The sequence below is a fragment of the Panulirus ornatus genome, chromosome 32 (assembly GCF_036320965.1).
Source record: "Panulirus ornatus isolate Po-2019 chromosome 32, ASM3632096v1, whole genome shotgun sequence".
Taxonomy (NCBI): domain Eukaryota; kingdom Metazoa; phylum Arthropoda; class Malacostraca; order Decapoda; family Palinuridae; genus Panulirus; species Panulirus ornatus.
Window position 1 is genome coordinate 27,084,030 of NC_092255.1, and position 11,494 is coordinate 27,095,523.

The following is an 11,494-nucleotide window of genomic DNA, read 5'->3' on the forward strand; positions in this document are numbered from 1 at the left end:
AACGTTGTCAGACATGTACAAAGGATCGGCAAAAAGACAGGTCGCGACCTAACCCACTGATATACAACACCTCTTGAACAAAGACACAAGACCCACAACATCCCAAGGTAATCCTCACTAAAAAGAGGAGTTTTGTGTCTACTTTACCTCGACTGTGGTAGAATAACACAACACCATGGTTTATCTTTTAGTGTGCACGCCAGTAAAGATAAAAATGAAGGGAACCTTATCGAAGATCATAGTTATGATAATGATATCCTTTAGTTAGTATACCATAAGATGATACGCTCCATGCTGTACATACTAGAATCATGAGATTTAACCATGAACACACAGAACAGTAAGTTATTTGTCATTCTCTTTATAGTTACTGATACTATACCCAATATAGTTGATCCTCTCCCTACTATGATAACGTAACTGATGCTATATCCAATATAGTTGATGCTATACCCACTATAATAACGTAACTGATAGTGATATTGGAAGACATCTCACACTCACGTTAAACTGTGTCAACATCATCATCTTCCAAGTGGTAGATGCTAACTGTGGCATGATTGGGGTCGAGTTATCTGTGGTGCTCTTCGGGGCAGTGCTGCCTGCCTCACACTGCTCTCGAACCATCGGGACTTTATGATCTGTGTTGCCATCAGGGTTACCTTAATTTTACTTCAGTATGTCTCAGCGTACACTCTTAATTGTGATACTGCTTAATTTGTACTTCCTACAGCACTCTTCAGTGTAGTACATTGACTATAAGAGTTTTCAGTGAATAGCCAGAGACCTTAAATGAGGACGTGTTACTCTGTCGTTGGCCTTAAATAGGATATTACTCAGATAAGGTCACCATGAACTATGTTATAATTTTGCGTAATTGATTCGTCTGTTTCTGATCACCTTATTGCCGTGAGCACAACAGTGCGACCTTCGAGTGTGATGGCATGACCCTTGACCTGACTTCATTGAGGAAGTGGGCGTGATGAGAGGGAGGGCGTGGGTGTGGTACATATATCCATCTCTATCAATCTATTTATCACCTCATTAGTCATCGCTGATTTATATAGATGATAGTAATCAGGATGAATATGCTGCAATATTGAGGGAAACGTATGAAAAGTGATCTTGTTGACTGAAGATGTTTGAGCCGAGAATATACCAACAACAGCTGATGATGATACAACATGTTGTTATTCATTTTTACAAACATCAATATGAGAAGTTAAGTAAATATGTGTTTATCTGCGTGCCATACAGATCCTTAAGGGCGTTTGTCCTGTACTTAACTGTCATTCCCATTGAAAATTTACGAAATTCCAGCCATTCCCATCTTCAGTCATTCCCATTCCCGAGGCAGGACCCTTGACTGGAATGCTAATTAAGAATTTCCGAACGAGTGTTGGGGGGTGAGGGTGAGTAGTGGGGTCTCTCCCCTCTCTTGTGCGAGGAAGTGAGGCTCACTGTGAGGATCAGTATATGAGGGAGATCAAGTAAGAGTAGGAAGGCTCCTCGTGCATCCTCTCGCCCATACTTTCTCACACTAACCTCACAGATTCATTCCTAGTCCACAATGACTCGTTCCATGCCTAAAATGACTCGTTCCACGACCACAGTGCCGCGTTCCAAGTCCACAGAGACTCGCTCCACGCCTACACATCTCAGTAGAATCTAGATCATCACATCAGGAGAGCCATGTGGACATTGTAGACATCAGTCGTTCTACATTTTGACGAGAGAAGGGAACGATAAGCTAGGTATCCAAACGTTCTAATTCCACAAGGGGACCTCTTCCCTACGTACAACCTCTACACGTGATCTTGTCCACATACACTCTCCACAAAGTGTCTCCTTCTCCAGTATGTCTTTCATGGTTGATATAGTAAACACTGCCGTACATTAGCTGTGTATATGTGTTTAGCATTGTGGTCAGTGCCTGGGTATTTATGATTTCTTTCAGGCTGGAGTTCGTCAGTCTTGCCACGTATCATGTCGGCGTGTCTTGCCTGCCTCAGAGTTGGCCAGGGTGACATACAGCCCCCAACCCTAACTTCCGGATTCACTAATAGTGTTGTTCTGGCTCCTGCCTCCTGTTGTCAGGACTGCCTCGGTGGGAGTAGACTTTCTGTTTCTACTACAATGCAGCCTCGACCGAAACCTTTGCCTTAGTTCCTCTACCTACTTACTCTTAACCTGAGAAAAGTTCTTCATGGTTCCTCCTCTCATAATCCTTCCAATATCTACCCTGTTCAGTCAGTAATGCTATTTGTACGTGGTGTGGTCTGCGCTCCACCACTCTCCACTCTGCCATGCCTGGACTTTTTGAAGACAGCACAGAGTTTGTGGTTTACATGTTGTGCGTGGTGATGGTATACTGGGGTGAGTGGTTTACATTGTGGTGATGGTATACTGGGGTGTGTGGTTTACATGTTGTGTGTGGTGATGGTGTACTGGGGTGGAGAGTTTCATTATTCAGTGTAGTTTACTAGGATCTTCCCGTCTGACCTGAGCCTTCATTATTTCCTGTGTCATGCTAGACGTGTCCATGGCCCTCTCTCCTCCATGCGTGTCCTTCCCCTCCCTGGCCCGCGTGTCCTGCCCCACGGCTACAGGTCCAGGGGCGGGACGGGGGCGCGTGCAGCCCACGGCAACACGCGCCCGCCACGTGCCGCCGCCGCGCCCTTCACCACCACCACCCTGGGAACATGAACATGGTCGCCTCGCCACTACCAACTGGCTCCACACCACCAACTTCCACGCCCGCACTGAGCCAGCCACACGTGAACCCACGCCCATACCCAGCCACCAATGCCAATACCCACCTACCTACACCCATATCCAACCATCCACACCAATACCCAGCCATTATGCCCATACCCAGTCACCCGCGCCCAATACTCAGGTATGTCGAAGTTTGTAAAAAGTTGAATTTGTACGTCCAGGTCAACCACGCCTCTCACAATCACTCCTACCCCTCACCCCCTGTATCCCTACCGATCACTTGGTTCATCAGGAGAATGGAAATGCATTGAGGAACTGGTAGTGAGAGCGGTGCTGGTGCTGCATTACACTGCTGGCTCCAGCCAGGGGGATACGCGATATGTTTGCTCATATAACGTTGTACAGCTGATCGATTTGACGAGTCCATCTGAAGCCTTATATGATACATGACCTGTTCACTGGGAGAGAAGGATACTATGATATATGCAGTACATCAGAAGGACTCAGTTCGAGAGAAACTTGCTAACAAACTTGATGATCGTTGTAGTGTTAGGAGAACCGACCTGCGTAATGTCCGGGCTGGGTGTACAGCAGACAGCAGCAAGGCCAGGTCGAGGCTGGCAGTCATAAGGCATCACACAACGTAATTACTTGGTCCATTATTGCTGCTGGGAAGCCTTTCATGTTGCTCTCACTGATCTCTGGCGACGCCACACACCTTCTGCAGACCTGCCTCTCTCTCTCTCTCTCTCTCTCTCTCTCTCTCTCTCTCTCTCTCTCTCTCTCTCTCTCTCTCTCTCTCTCTCTCGACCAATAAAGTCAGTTTACATAATAAAGTTTGATACCTTTCAGTCCCTGTCAGAGTAGTTAGTTTATTTTTCAATTGTTCATCCTCTCATTCCTCGCCACGCTGGTTCACTGGTGGCTTCCCTGCCAGACCTGGTTCGTGCAGGTGTCATCCACTCTTCATTTCACCCAGAACCCACGTACGTAGACCGACGCCCAACGGTCATCTTACTCTTCTCTGTTCCTTCCAACTTTTCTCTTGATTCTAACCGATGAGCTTGTAGCCATCGCACGGTAAAAACCACGGCTTCTGCATAAGAAAGAAAATTATGTAAAACCAGATTGAAGTTTATGTGTGTATTATTGTTGCCGGGAAACACAGCTGAGTTTTGCGACGCTTGTGTTCATGTTATGATGTTATTGTAGGTGTTAACACCAGTGGTTTGAGGATCATATTATCTGGTAGGTATTGTGCAGCTGGCAGGGATCGCTGGCTGCCAACGTGTACACAGTTGAGACTGCTGCCGGGGGCCGGGTGCTTGTCCCTCTCCTGCTCTCTCTCTCTCTCTCTCTGAGTTGTTTACTTGTTTTAATGTTCCTGTCGTCCCACATTCATCAAGCCTAGCGCAACACCCTGACCACGACGGTACTACCTGTCACCTGATCCTCCTGCGTCGTGCTGCTCCAAGTTCCTTATGTTTCTTTCTTCTTCTTCTTCTTCTTCTTCTTGTCCTGAGATTTTCACAAGGTACAAGATGTCAGCTGTTGTTTCCACACTCCCCGGCACAGCCAGCTCCGCCGTCCCACCATCTGGGACTACAAATCAGCGAGAGAGATAACTCAGTTACCAGCGGTACGGGTTCCGGGAACGAGGCAGTAACGCAGTTAGCGCCGGGGACCAACGCCAACCCTCGCCCTTGTTCCCTCTCGCTAGTTAAAAGGCTTTTAGTTTTATTGGTGGCAGGCATCATCCCTGCCCCCCGCACGCACGGTTGTCTGGAGGAGGGTTGGGGCCACCTGGGAGAGGGGCAAGTGAAGGCTGAGGCTTGAGGTTAAGGGCCACATCAGAGAGAGACTGGCTATGGCCAGGCTGTGATGGTACGATGCCAAGAGGAAATAGGTTTATGCATGGGTTATGAGGTGAAGGAGAAACCAATCATATTGTCATGAATATCATGGGTTAGACCGGCCACCTGCAGACTCTATCCTCGCATCACACGCTTAGGAAATTCATTGGTTGGAGGCAGGTAAGGCGACGGTTCAGCCACCATACTCATTACCCAGTCATGGTCACCAGTCTGGCCTGGTGGTGGTAGTAATGCTGTTGGTGAAGATGGTGGCGATGGAGTGTTGGTGATGGTGATAGTCTTGTTGGTAGTGTTGGTGTTCATAGCGTTGTTTATGCAAGTGTTACTGTAGATGTTGGTGTTTATTGTTGGTGATAGTGATTTTAGCAGTGCTAGTTGTGTGGTGTTGTAGGAGGTGATAGAGCTGTTGTTGTCTGGTGTGCCGGTAGTCTGGAGGGTTATGAGGCGAGTCGACACAGATATGAGAGATATGATGCCTGCGGACCCAGATACCGGTCAAACATTTACAATACTTCCATGTTTGAGATTATGCAAGTCACGTACATCAGTCTGCACGTACAGTGTGGTGAGACGTGCACAGTGGTTGGTGACCGTGATATGTACTCGAGTGTGCAACAGCTGCATCAGGTACAGATAACTGACCAGTAATGTGATGACTTGCCTCACTTAACTCCGGTGTCAGCATAAGCTGCAGGGATGGCACGCGTGCCCCCCTGTTCAAAGCGCAAGTTGTTACTTGTCACGATTGTAATTTGTCATCTGTCACGAGCACAAGCTGTTATCTGTCACGATTATAGGATGTCATTTGTCTCAGGACTAGGCTGTCAAATCGTGCGATCGTGTCACATCATTTCATGGCTGTGTGTCCCTCACCACTCCGTCTGACGATGAGGAACAAGAGATAAAGCTCTTCATTGTCATGTGTGAGAACATCACAGTAGAGCAGTTTACTACCCCGCAGTAATCCGGATAATTGGTGGGCACGAGTGTGTTGCCCTCACACCCACTGCTCGTTGCCGGGACCAACCCAGACCCAGTCCCTGCACTACTTTGCTCATTTAATTCATGGTTGAATGAAAGCGACCTGGGTATTGTTTGCTAATTGGCCACCAGTGACTGACGCCAGTGAAGTGCCGGGAATGATGATGGTAAAGCAGTGCCAGGGATCACGAGAGTAGGGTAGTGCTAGGGATGGTGTGATGAGGGCAGTGCCAGGGATCACGGTAGCAGAGCAGTGCCAGGGACTGTGACAGCAGAGAATGGTGCTGGTGGGGAGCGGGCCGGGAGCCGGACAGTGATGGGTGTGTGGCCTCTTATCCGACGCTATCTTGGCCGCGGCTCGTAAAGAGATCGATTTTACTTTTTTCCCCGTATGTGTTGCTGTGGTGGGGGACACCCCTGGCTGTGGGGGGGGGGCTTAACTGTTTGCTGGACTTTGGTTTTAGTCTTTATGTCTTTAGTTTTTAATGGTCATAATTCCGATGCTGTAAGAAAATGCCATGTTATATATATATATATATATATATATATATATATATATATATATATATATATATATATTTCTTTCAAACTATTCGCCATTTCCCGCATTAGAGAGGTAGCGTTAAGAACAGAGAACTGGGCCTTTGAGGGAATACCCTCACCTGGCGCAATTCTCTGTTCCCTCTTTTGGAAAATTAAAAAAAAAACGAGAGGGGAGGATTTCCAGCCCCCCGCTCCCTCCCCTTTTAGTCGCCTTCTACGACACGCAGGGAATACGTGGGAAGTATTCTTTCTCCCCTATCCCCAGGGAAAATATATATATATATATATATATATTTTTTTTTTTTTTTTTTTTTTATACTTTGTCGCTGTCTCCCGCGTTTGCGAGGTAGCGCAAGGAAACAGACGAAAGAAATGGCCCAACCCCCCCCCCCCCCATACACATGTACATACACACGTCCACACACGCAAATATACATACCTACACAGCTTTCCATGGTTTACCCCAGACGCTTCACATGCCTTGATTCAATCCACTGACAGCACGTCAAACCCTGTATACCACATCGCTCCAATTCACTCTATTCCTTGCCCTCCTTTCACCCTCCTGCATGTTCAGGCCCCGATCACACAAAATCTTTTTCACTCCATCTTTCCACCTCCAATTTGGTCTCCCTCTTCTCCTCGTTCCCTCCACCTCCGACACATATATCCTCTTGGTCAATCTTTCCTCACTCATTCTCTCCATGTGCCCAAACCATTTCAAAACACCCTCTTCTGCTCTCTCAACCACGCTCTTTTTATTTCCACACATCTCTCTTACCCTTACGTTACTTACTCGATCAAACCACCTCACACCACACATTGTCCTCAAACATCTCATTTCCAGCACATCCATCCTCCTGCGCACAACTCTATCCATAGCCCACGCCTCGCAACCATACAACATTGTTGGAACCACTATTCCTTCAAACATACCCATTTTTGCTTTCCGAGATAATGTTCTCGACTTCCACACATTTTTCAAGGCTCCCAAAATTTTCGCCCCCTCCCCCACCCTATGATCCACTTCCGCTTCCATGGTTCCATCCGCTGACAGATCCACTCCCAGATATCTAAAACACTTCACTTCCTCCAGTTTTTCTCCATTCAAACTCACCTCCCAATTGACTTGACCCTCAACCCTACTGTACCTAATAACCTTGCTCTTATTCACATTTACTCTTAACTTTCTTCTTCCACACACTTTACCAAACTCAGTCACCAGCTTCTGCAGTTTCTCACATGAATCAGCCACCAGCGCTGTATCATCAGCGAACAACAACTGACTCACTTCCCAAGCTCTCTCATCCCCGACAGACTTCATACTTGCCCCTCTTTCCAGGACTCTTGCATTTACCTCCCTAACAACCCCATCCATAAACAAATTAAACAACCACGGAGACATCACACACCCCTGCCGCAAACCTACATTCACTGAGAACCAATCACTTTCCTCTCTTCCTACACGTACACATGCCTTACATCCTCGATAAAAACTTTTCACTGCTTCTAACAACTTGCCTCCCACACCATATATTCTTAATACCTTCCACAGAGCATCTCTATCAACTCTATCATATGCCTTCTCCAGATCCATAAATGCTACATACAAATCCATTTGCTTTTCTAAGTATTTCTCACATACATTCTTCAAAGCAAACACCTGATCCACACATCCTCTACCACTTCTGAAACCGCACTGCTCTTCCCCAATCTGATGCTCTGTACATGCCTTCACCCTCTCAATCAATACCCTCCCATATAATTTACCAGGAATACTCAACAAACTTATACCTCTGTAATTTGAGCACTCACTCTTATCCCCTTTGCCTTTGTACAATGGCACTATGCACGCATTCCGCCAATCCTCAGGCACCTCACCATGAGTCATACATACATTAAATAACCTTACCAACCAGTCAACAATACAGTCACCCCCTTTTTTAATAAATTCCACTGCAATACCATCCAAACCTGCTGCCTTGCCGGCTTTCATCTTCCGCAAAGCTTTTACTACCTCTTCTCTGTTTACCAAATCATTTTCCCTAACCCTCTCACTTTGCACACCACCTCGACCAAAACACCCTATATCTGCCACTCTGTCATCAGACACATTCAACAAACCTTCAAAATACTCATTCCATCTCCTTCTCACATCACCACTACTTGTTATCACCTCCCCATTTACGCCCTTCACTGAAGTTCCCATTTGCTCCCTTGTCTTACGCACCCTATTTACCTCTTTCCAGAACATCTTTTTATTCTCCCTAAAATTTACTGATAGTCTCTCACCCCAACTCTCATTTGCCCTTTTTTTCACCTCTTGCACCTTTCTCTTGACCTCCTGTCTCTTTCTTTTATACTTCTCCCACTCAATTGCATTTTTTCCCTGCAAAAATCGTCCAAATGCCTCTCTCTTCTCTTTCACTAATACTCTTACTTCTTCATCCCACCACTCACTACCCTTTCTAAACAGCCCACCTCCCACTCTTCTCATGCCACAAGCATCTTTTGCGCAATCCATCACTGATTCCCTAAATACATCCCATTCCTCCCCCACTCCCCTTACTTCCATTGTTCTCACCTTTTTCCATTCTGTACACAGTCTCTCCTGGTACTTCCCCACACAGGTCTCCTTCCCAAGCTCACTTACTCTCACCACCTTCTTCACCCCAACATTCACTCCTCTTTTCTGAAAACCCATACTAATCTTCACCTTAGCCTCCACAAGATAATGATCAGACATCCCTCCAGTTGCACCTCTCAGCACATTAACATCCAAAAGTCTCTCTTTCGCACGCCTGTCAATTAACACGTAATCTAATAACGCTCTCTGGCCATCTCTCCTACTTACATAAGTATACTTATGTATATCTCGCTTTTTAAACCAGGTATTCCCAATCATCAGTCCTTTTTCAGCACATAAATCTACAAGCTCTTCACCATTTCCATTTACAACACTGAACACCCCATGCATACCAATTATTCCCTCAACTGCCACATTACTCACCTTTGCATTCAAATCACCCATCACTATAACCCGGTCTCGTGCATCAAAACCGCTAACACACTCATTCAGCTGCTCCCAAAACACTTGCCTCTCATGATCTTTCTTCTCATATATATATATATATATATATATATATATATATATATATATATATATATATATATATATATATATATATAATCCCTGGGGATAGGGGATTAAGAATACTTCCCACGTATTCCCTGCGTGTCGTAGAAGGCGACTAAAAGGGGAGGGAGCGGGGGGCTGGAAATCCTCCCCTCTCGTTTTTTTTTAATTTTCCAAAAGAAGGAACAGAGAATTGGGCCAGGTGAGGGTATTCCCTCAAAGGCCCAGTCCTCTGTTCTTAATGCTACCTCGCTAACGCGGGAAATGGCGAATAGTTTAAAAGAAAAGAAAGAAGATATATATATATATATATATATATATATATATATATATATATATATATATATATATATACATATATATATATATTTTTTTTTTTTTCGCTGTCTTCCGCGTTTGCGAGGTAACGCAAGGAAACAGACGAAAGAAATGGCCCAACCCACCCCCATACACATGTATATACATACGTCCACACACGCAAATATACATTCCTACACAGCTTTCCATGGTTTACCCCAGACGCTTCACATGCCCTGATTCAATCCACTGACAGCACGTCAACCCCGGTATACCACATCGATCCAATTCACTCTATTCCTTGCCCTCCTTTCACCCTCCTGCATGTTCAGGCCCCGATCACACAAAATCTTTTTCACTCCATCTTTCCACCTCCAATTTGGTCTCCCACTTCTCCTCGTTCCCTCCACCTCCGACACATATATCCTCTTTGTCAATCTTTCCTCACTCATTCTCTCCATGTGCCCAAACCATTTCAAAACACCCTCTTCTAGTCTCTCAACCACGCTCTTTTTATTTCCACACATCTCTCTTACCCTTACGTTACTTACTCGATCAAACCACCTCACACCACAGTGTCCTCAAACATCTCATTTCCAGCACATCCATCCTCCTGCGCACAACTCTATCCATAGCCCACGCCTCGCAACCATACAACATTGTTGGAACCACTATTCCTTCAAACATACCCATTTTTGCTTTCCGAGATAATGTTCTTGACTTCCACACATTCTTCAAGGCTCCCAGAATTTTCGCCCCCTCCCCCACCCTATGATCCACTTCCGCTTCCATGGTTCCATCCGCTGCCAGATCCACTCCCAGATATCTAAAACACTTTACTTCCTCCAGTTTTTCTCCATTCAAACTTACCTCCCAATTGACTTGACCCTCAACCCTACTGTACCTAATAACCTTGCTCTTATTCACATTTACTCTTAACTTTCTTCTTTCACACACTTTACCAAACTCGGTCACCAGCTTCTGCAGTTTCTCACATGAATCAGCCACCAGCGCTGTATCATCAGCGAACAACAACTGACTCACTTCCCAAGCTCTCTCATCCCCAACAGACTTCATACTTGCCCCTCTTTCCAAAACTCTTGCATTCACCTCCCTGACAACCCCATCCATAAACAAATTAAACAACCATGGAGACATCACACACCCCTGCCGCAAACCTACATTCACTGAGAACCAATCACTTTCCTCTCTTCCTACACGTACACATGCCTTACATCCTCGATAAAAACTTTTCACTGCTTCTAACAACTTGCCTCCCACACCATATATTCTTAATACCTTCGACAGAGCATCTCTATCAACTCTATCATATGCCTTCTCCAGATCCATAAATGCTACATACAAATCCATTTGCTTTTCTAAGTATAGAACATATATATATATATATATATATATATATATATATATATATATATATATATATAGTCAACTGGGAGGTGAGTTTGAATGGAGAAAAACTGGAGGAAGTGAAGTGTTTTAGATATCTGGGCGTGGATCTGGCAGCGGATGGAACCATGGAAGCAGAAGTGGATCATAGGTTGGGGGAGGGGGCAAAAATTCTGGGAGCCTTGAAGAATGTGTGGAATTCGAGAACATTATCTCGGAAAGCAAAAATGAGTATGTTTGAAGGAATAGTGGTTCCAACAATGTTGTATGGTTGCGAGGCATGGGCTATGTATAGAGTTGTGCGCAGGAGGATGGATGTGCTGGAAATGAGATGTTTGAGGACAATGTGTGGTGTGAGGTGGTTTGATCGAGTAAGTAACATAAGGGTAAGAGAGATGTGTGGAAATAAAAAGAGCGTGGTTCAGAGAGCATAAGAGGGTGTTTTGAAATGGTTTGGGCACATGGAGAGAATGAGTGAGGAAAGATTGACCAAGAGGATATATGTGTCGGAGGTGGAGGGAACGAGGAGAAGAGGGAG